The sequence below is a fragment of the Neomonachus schauinslandi genome, chromosome 9 (genome assembly GCF_002201575.2).
Source record: "Neomonachus schauinslandi chromosome 9, ASM220157v2, whole genome shotgun sequence".
Taxonomy (NCBI): domain Eukaryota; kingdom Metazoa; phylum Chordata; class Mammalia; order Carnivora; family Phocidae; genus Neomonachus; species Neomonachus schauinslandi.
In genome coordinates this window covers 102843518-102852275 of record NC_058411.1, presented here as the reverse complement: position 1 = coordinate 102852275, position 8758 = coordinate 102843518, and positions in this window count along the sequence as shown.

The following is an 8758-nucleotide window of genomic DNA, read 5'->3' as shown; positions in this document are numbered from 1 at the left end:
TTCCAAAGAAGACATCCAAATGGCCAACAGACACAGGAAAAAGTGCTCAACATCACTCGGCATCAGGAAATCCAAATCAAAACCTCAATGAGATACCACCTCACACCAGTCAGAATGGCTAAAATTAACAAGTCAAGAAACGACAGATGTTGGCAGGGATGCGGAGAAAGGGGAGCCCTCCTACACTGTTGGTGGGAATGCAAGCTGGTGCAGCCACTCTGGAAAACAGTATGGAGGTTCCTCAAAAAGTTGAAATAGAGCTACCCTACAACCCAGCAATTGCACTACTGGGTATTTACCCCAAAGATACAAATGTAGGGATCCGAAGGGGTACATGCACCCCGATGTTTATAGCAGCAATATCCACAATAGCCAAACTATGGAAAGAGCCAAGATGTCCATTGACAGATGAATGGATAAAGAAGATGTGGTCTGTATATACAATGGAATATTATGCAGCCATTAAAAAACCCTGAAATCTTGCCATTTGCAATGATGTGGATGGAACTAGAGGGTATTATGCAAAGCGAAATAAGTCAATAAGAGAAAGACATGTATCATACTGTCTCACTGATATGAGGAATTGTTAATCTCAGGAAACAAACTGAGGGTTGCTGGAGTGGTGGGGGGTGGGAGGGATGGGGTGACTGGGTGGTAGACATTGGGGAGGATATGTGCTATGGTGAGCATTGTGAATTGTGTAAGGCTGATGAATCACAGACCTGTACCTCTGAAACAAACAATACATTATATGTTTAAAAAAAAAAGATTGTAGGAAGGGAAAAATGAAGGGTGGGAAATTGGAGGCGGAGACGAACCATGAGAGACTATGGACTCTGAGAAACAAACTGAAGTTTCTAGAGGGGAGGGGGGGTGGGAGGATGGGTTCGCCTGGTGATGGGTATTAAAGAGGGCATGTATTGAATGGAGCACTGGGTGTTACACGCAAACAGTGAATCATGGAACACTACATCAGAAACTAATGATGTAATGTATGGTGATTAACATAACAATAAAATAAAATTAAAAAAAAAAGAAATGAATTAAATTCACTAGCCATGATATTCCGAACTATTTGGTAGAAAGCATTATCATTATTTCAGACTTCCACTTTTCATAAGATTTGTTTTTATTGCTGGAGTGAATAGGTACTTTTTAGTTTAAACGGTATTTTTCTTGTTCTGTGAGTTCCCATCCTTGTTTTTGGCAACATAGACTATTTATGCTGAAGATTTTAAAAGCTGTATTTCACTTGATCAATTTTAGACCAGAGGTTGCAAATGGGTGTCTTGGACATTTAAAAAAATTTTTTTAAGTTAATTGCCAACATATAAAAATAGGGAGATTTTTAAGATTTTATTTATATATTTGAAAGAGAGCAGGTTCGGTGGGGAGGGGCAGAGGGAGAGGGACAAGCAGACTCCCTGCTGAGCAGGGAGCCCTGGGGGTGGGTGCACAGGACTGGATGCGGAGGCTCCATGTGGGGCTTGGTCCCAGGATCCTGAGATCATGACCTTAGCTGAAATCAGATGCTTAGCCGACTGAGCCACCCAGGCACCTCAAAAATTGGGGGAGATTTTATTCAAAATTCAGTGACTAATAACAACTCTTGAAAAATCAGTGCTGGCAGCACTGGGTCTAGTAGAAGTCAACAGGGGCTGAGATGTAGCTGTGCTTTAGATGGAATGCCCACTCTTCACTTTACCACCATATACCTTTGAAGTGGTCGTGACTCATTACGTTTGATACCTGGTCCTTCTCAGCATTGCAACCTTTGCATCAGTGAGTTTGTTTCTTTTTTCTTTTTTTAAAGATTGTATTTATTTATTTGACAGAGAGAGAAAGAGCACAAGTAGGCAGAGAGGCAGGCAGAGGGAGAGGGAGAAGCAGGCTCTCCACTGAGCAGGGAGCCCGACATGGGGCTTGATCCCAGGACTCTGGGATCATGACCTGAGCCAAGGCAGCCGCTTAACCGACTGAGCCACCCAGGCACCCAGTGAGTTTGTTTCTTGATGCATGCCTGTTTAATTATCTGGAGAATCATAAAAAGCCCTGGTTGTGCTTAGGCCATCATTCAGTTTGTTCTGTTTTAAGTCTTTTAGACAAGCAGTGTTATCCTTTTATCATTTTAATTTATTCAAGGGAAGGGTGTTACATTTTATGTCTATAAAATAAATAAAAGATTAGCATGAGGGTGCCTGGGTGGCTCAGTTTGGTAAGCGACTGCCTTCGGCTCAGGTCATGATCCTGGAGTCCCGGGATCGAGTTCCGCATTGGGCTCCCTGCTCAGAGGGGAGTCTGCTTCTCCCTCTGACCCTCCCTTTTTTCATGCTCTCTCTCTCCCTCTCAGTCTCTCTTTCTCAAATAAATAAGTAAAATCTTTAAAAAAAAAAAAGATTAGCATGAGAAATTACGCTAACTTTGAAAAAAACTTCCAATAATTTAAAATCCAAATAAGTACTGCTTTCTTAAAGTAATCACCTGAAGAGGCCAGTTTTTCTAAAAGTGCTATTCAAAACATATTTGAGGAAAAAAGGTGGTATATTTTGGATATTATTGATGTCAGATTTTTATCCTTAGAGATTAGTTACGTTTTAGTAATGCTTGAAAAGTACACATAATTTGACAAGAAAATCGAATGTGATAAATTTTATGAAGTAACCAGAAGTAAGGAGCTCAAAGTCTAATGGATGAGAATCTGGATAAAACCAGGTTTTATCCAGTTTCACAGTAAATTTGAACATTTGTTCAAAGTAAATAGTTCTCCCGGAAAGAAGATATTGTAGCTATACGTTTATACCCATTAGCCTTCAACCTTAACCCTCCCTACTGAAAGAATAGAATGTAATGAATTAACAACAATGACAAAACAATAAGAAAACAAAAGTAATGAAGAAAACTTTATCAGGGTGGTGAAAACAGAGATAACCCCTAATTTATGCCACAGGTTTCAAGGAATGCCTTCCAGGAACAGTATACTTTGGACCAAATTGAAAGAAATTCAGTTGTAACTATCCTTTCCAGGAAGACCATGCACTATTGTCAGAACCATATAAAGTTTGAAAAGCCATACTAATATGTCATAGGAAAAAGAAGGTTAGGTACATGTGTTTTGAGGCCACAACAGCAAAGTGATAAACTATATATAATTTATTTATATTATTTGTAAAAACATTTATATAAATACATATTTTCCCTCCTCTGATTAAACCTTTTAACATCACAGTTGGCTTATACATGAAATAGTCCTTACCAAATTTTTTTTTAAGATTTTATTTATTTATTTGAGAGAGAGAGAGCAAGGGAGCATGAGCAGTGGAGGGGCAGAGGGAGAAGCCGACTCTCCCCTGAGCAGAGAGCCCAATGTTGGGCTTGATCCCAGGACCCTGGGATCATGACCTGAGCCGAAGGCGGACACTTACTGAGCCACCCAGGCTTCCCAAGAATTCCACTTTGAATAGATATAAGTGCTTTTACTTTTCATAGTCCTTACCAAATTTATATAAACAAGATTTAGAGATGAGGCCAAAGGGAGGAGAAACAGTCTCCTAAGATCCTTTTCTCAGTTGTATGACAGTTCCTTTAGGCCTAGGTCCCTTCCCATCTCTGTCAGTTCAGTTAAATGAATGAGCCAACTAAGGAAACTGGTAAGTATTTACCAGGTGAACAAACTCAAGAAAAGCCAGTTGTACTAATTTTGGGCTAAATTTGATACCTCCCAAGTTCAAAAATTATTTTATTTTTAAATTATTATTATTTTTAAAGATTTTATTTTTAAGTAGTCTCTACACCCAACATGGGGCTTGAACTCAAAACCCTGAGATCAAGAGTTGCACGCTCCACTGACTGAGCCAGTCAGGCACCCCCCAAAATTATTTTAAAAACAAATGTGCTTTAGATGAGTTGTATGGTATATAAATCATATCTCAATAAAGCTACAATTTTTCAAAAATGCAAATGAGATCCCATAGAGAAATTTTGCCACAAAAAGGAGTCATAAATATAGTGTTCAAGTGATGAAGAGCATCAGCGTCGGAAACAGAAGGAATTTTAGGTTATTCAAGGGAGGGAGAATTAGGCTGGCTTCCTAGTAAAAAAAAATTGTGGACACATCTAAAAATCACCACACACTTTTGTTTTTTTATTGTTTCTGGAGGACAGTTGTGAAGCCAGTGCACTTTTGATTCAATGGGGCTGGATGGGTGAGTAAGTGAGTGCGGGGTTCTTTGGTATGTGTGGCAGATGGGAGAGAGCTCAGGTTTTTTGGACTCCTGGCTGGGTTTGACTATGCGACCTAGTTAGTGAATATAACCTCTCTGAGCTTCAGTTTCCTCATCTATGGCAAGGAATAAATTGGTTTTTATCAGGGCAGGTAAGTCCAGGTTCATTTCACTGACTAGGTCACATAGCACCCAGAGTTAATCATTTTGAAAAATGTAATTATCACTTGGTATCAGGGAAATACAAATCAAAACCACCATCAGTCAGAATGGCTAAAATTAACAAGTCAGGAAACAACAGATGGTGGTGAGGATGTAGAGAAAGGGGAACCCTTTTACACTGTAGGTGGGAATGTAGAATGGTGCAGCCACTCTGGAAAACTCAAAAAGTTAAAAAATAGAATTCCCTACCAGCCAGCATTTGTACTACTAGCTATTTATCCAAAGGATGCAAACATAGTGATTCAAAGGGGCACATGCACCCTACTGTTTACAAACAGCAGTGTCCACAATCACCAAAATATGGAGAGCCCAGATGTCCATCAACAGATGAATGGATAAAGCAGATGTGGTACACACACACACACACACACACACACACACACACACACACACGATGGAATATTACTCAGCCATCAAAAAGAATGAAATCTTGCCATTTGCAACAACATGGATAGATCTAGAGAGTATAATGCTAAGTGAAATGAATCAGTCAGAGAAAGACAAATACCATATGATTTCACTCATGTGGAATTTAAGAACCAAAACAGATGAATATAGGGGAAGGGCAGGAAAAAGAAAATAAGATGAAAACAGGGAGGCAAACCATAAGAGACTCTTAACTATAGGAAACAGTTGCTGGAGGGGTGGTGGGTGGGGGCATAGGGTAATTAGGTGATGGGCAATAAGGAGGGCACTTGATGTATTGAGCACTGGGTGTTGTATGCAACTGATGAATCACTAAATTCCACCCCTGAAACTAATAATACAGTATATGTTAACTAAGTTGAATTTAAATATAAAATAAAAATAAATATAAATGTCTTTCGTAAACCCTAAATCCCTTTGCATATAAATGTCATTCCATTGCTTTAAATGCTTAAATGGCTTCTTCTTTGTGTATCAGTGATCTATAAAAATCCTGAATGATGCACTCCTGCTATGTCTTCACCTTGAAAACTATAATCCCCAGCCTTGTTGGTCTTCTTCCACCAAGTCTTTTTTTACAGGCTGTTCCTCTCTCTGGAGGCTCTGTTCCTAGCTCTTGATAAGGTTGGCTCCTTCTCATCCTTGAGGACACTCTTTAAGTGTGGCTTCTAATAAAGGCCTAATCCCCCTCTATCTAAAACTCTCCCTTTTGACTTACTCATAATCTTTATTTCAGCAGGTCTTTGTTTTCTTGGTATTTCTTTTATTCCTGTGATTGATTGTGATGCCATCTCTAGAGTATAAGCTCTGTGAGCACAGGAAGTACATATATGTTGACCTCACCATTATATCCCTGGTGACTATCCTAGTTTTAGGCACTCACTAAATGTTTGTTGGTTGAATTAAGAACTCCACTTTGTTGTTGTTGTTTTTAGGAATTTATTTATTTGACGGAGAGTGAGAGAGAGAAAAAGCACAAGCAGGGGGAGTGGCAGGCAGAGGGAGGAGCAAGCTCCCCGCTGAGCAGGGAGCCTGATGTAGGACTCAATCCCAGGACCCTGGGATCATGACCTGAGCCGAAGGCAGACACTTAACTGACTGAGCCACTCAGGTGTCCCAAGAATTCCACTTTGAATAGATACAAGTGCTTTTCCTTTTCAACACCTGGAAATTATGCAGACTCCTTCAGTAATTGCTATTAATTGCTTAAAGTTCTTTTATGTAGAAGTAATATTTAAAAACGTGTGTAAACAAGCACACACGTGTGTATATCCTTTTTTTTTTTTAAGACTTCATTTTTTAGAGCAGTTTTAGGTTCACAGGAAAATAAAGAAAAAGGTATAGAGATTTACCCCTCATATATCCCCCCAAACATGCATAGCTCCCCCATTAACAACATCCCCCACCAAGTGATACATTTGTTATAATTGATGAACCTACATTGACAAATCATAATCACCCAAAGCCTATAGTTTACATTAGTGTTCACTCGAGGTGTTGTACATTCTGTGGGTTCTGACAAATGTATAATGACATATATCCACCATTATAGTATCATACAGAGTAGTTTCATTGTCTTAACAAATGCCCTACTGAAAGAGTACATATGAGGGACACGTAGCACAGAATTGAGGAGTCAGGAAAAGTTTTCCAGACAGAGGGACATTTAAGGTAAAGCCTAAAGGGAAGCATGAGTTAACTTAAGGGGCCTAGGCTGAGGGCCTTTGGGAAGAAATAAAGTTAATTTTGGTGTTCATTAACATTTACTGCAAGGGGAGGATTGAAGTGAAATGAAGCTGGGGAGATAAGCAAGTGCCAGATCAGGGAGGATTTTAAGCCCCTTAAAAGATTTTTTTTTTTAAATATCAAATTATTTCTTTTCTTTTTTTAATTTAATTTTATTATGTTATGTTAATCACCATACATTACATCATTAGTTTTTGATTTAGTGTTCCATGATTCATTGTTTGCATGTAACACCCAGTGCTCCATTCAATAAGGTGTCCTTACCTTTTCTCTAAGGCTATTGAGAAGCCGTTGAAAGTTTGAGTTGGAAGATAACAGATCAGACCTGCATTTTAGAAAGTTCCCTCAGGCCACAGTGATGCATAGATTGCTATGGAGAGGCAAGAGTTGAGAGGGGAAACCTGGAGCAAGGAGATCAGTTACGAGATTGTGTTCCATCCCTCTGGGAGGATAGTTTCTTTGCCACAGTGGTCCTAATCAACATGGAGAAAGCTTTAGATTTGAGTGTTATTTAAGAGCTAAAATTGACAGTTCTTTTGTCTCTTCTTTAGGTCATGAGGTAGATGGTTAGTAGTATTGTGCTTTGACGTAAGATCCCAGGAGAAGAAAGTAGGTTTCAAGTTTTCTTGGGGAGGAAAGGGTGGTGGGAGAAATGGGAGCCAAGAGATGAGTTCAGTTAGGAGTGTTCAGTTTGAAGTATCTGCATTTGTTATGTTTAGGTAGAAAAATTAAGTATACCTCTGACTATATAGATCTCAACCTCAGGAGAAAGGCTGGAAATGTAAATTATCAGCATGTAATGAACATATGATATGAATGCTTAGGACAACGTAGCAGTGCCTGGGAACAGTGTCTTTTACATAATAAATGCTTAATACTTTTATGTTGAATGAATGCATGACTAGAAGCCATGAAGTAATGTTGAGTGAGAAGAAAGGCTTGAGCCAGTATTCAGGGGAAATGAAACCATTTAAGGACAGGCTGAGTAAGGAGCAGTTAGGGGCACCTGGGTGGTTGAGCGTCTGACTCTTAATCTCAGCTCAAGACTTGATCTTAGGGCAGTGAGTTCAAGCCCTGTGTTCGGCTCCACGCTGGACATGGAGCATACTTTAAAAAAAAAAAAAAAAAGGCAGTGAGGGAGATAGAAGGAAAGTCAGAAGAGAGTGACAGTATGAACTCAAAGGGAAAATAATTTTTTTAAAAATACGAGCAAAAGACCACCAGTGCCAGGAGATCAAGAAGATAAGGACTAAACAGTGTCCCTCAGATTTAACCTAAAGGGTGTGGTTTACCTGGGGAAAAGAAAGGTAACAGTGGTTTGGGGGGATGGGATTAAAAACCGTATTGTGCAGTGTTCATAATAAGGAAATAGAAACAATAAGGAAGGACAACTCTTCAGTTAGATTGTGAAGGGCCCATGCGAGAGAGGATGGTAGCTGGACCAGAGATAATGACCAAAGCATGGGCTTTGTGTCTTGTAATTTTAATGGGAATGTTTTGAACATGTTTGCTGCTCATTGTAGGGGATCAGGAAAGAGGAAGAGGATAAAGGTATAGTTGAGAGAGATGATACAGTAAAGTTTATAAGTTACATGCCTTGGGTGAGAGGACCACATATTCTGTTTGAGACAGGAAGAAGGTAATGTAAGATAGGTAGCTTTGCAGATATGCTTTTGCTGGTTTGTGTTAGAAAATTGAGGGAATTTTTATCTTATGATTTTTTTTAAATAACTAAAATAATACATGCTTATTTAAAATTATAGTTGACCTTTGAATAATGTGGGGGTTAGGGATGCCAGCCCTCCAGTGCAGTTGAGAATCTGCCTATAATTTTTGACTTCCCAAAAACTTAACTACTGATAGTCTGTTGTTGACCAGAAGCCTCACTAATAACATAGTCAACACAAATTTTGTGTGTTGTATTTATTATATACTGTATTCTTAAAGTAAGCTAGAGGGGTGCCTGGGTGGCTCAGTCGTTAAGCGTCTGCCTTCCGCTCAGGTCATGATCCCAGAGTCCTGGGATCAAGCCCCGCACTGGGCTCCCTGCTCCACGGGAAGCCTGCTTCTCCCTCTCCCACTCCCCCTACTTGTGTTCCCTCTCTCGCTGTGTCTCTCTCTGTCAAATAAATAAATAAAATCTT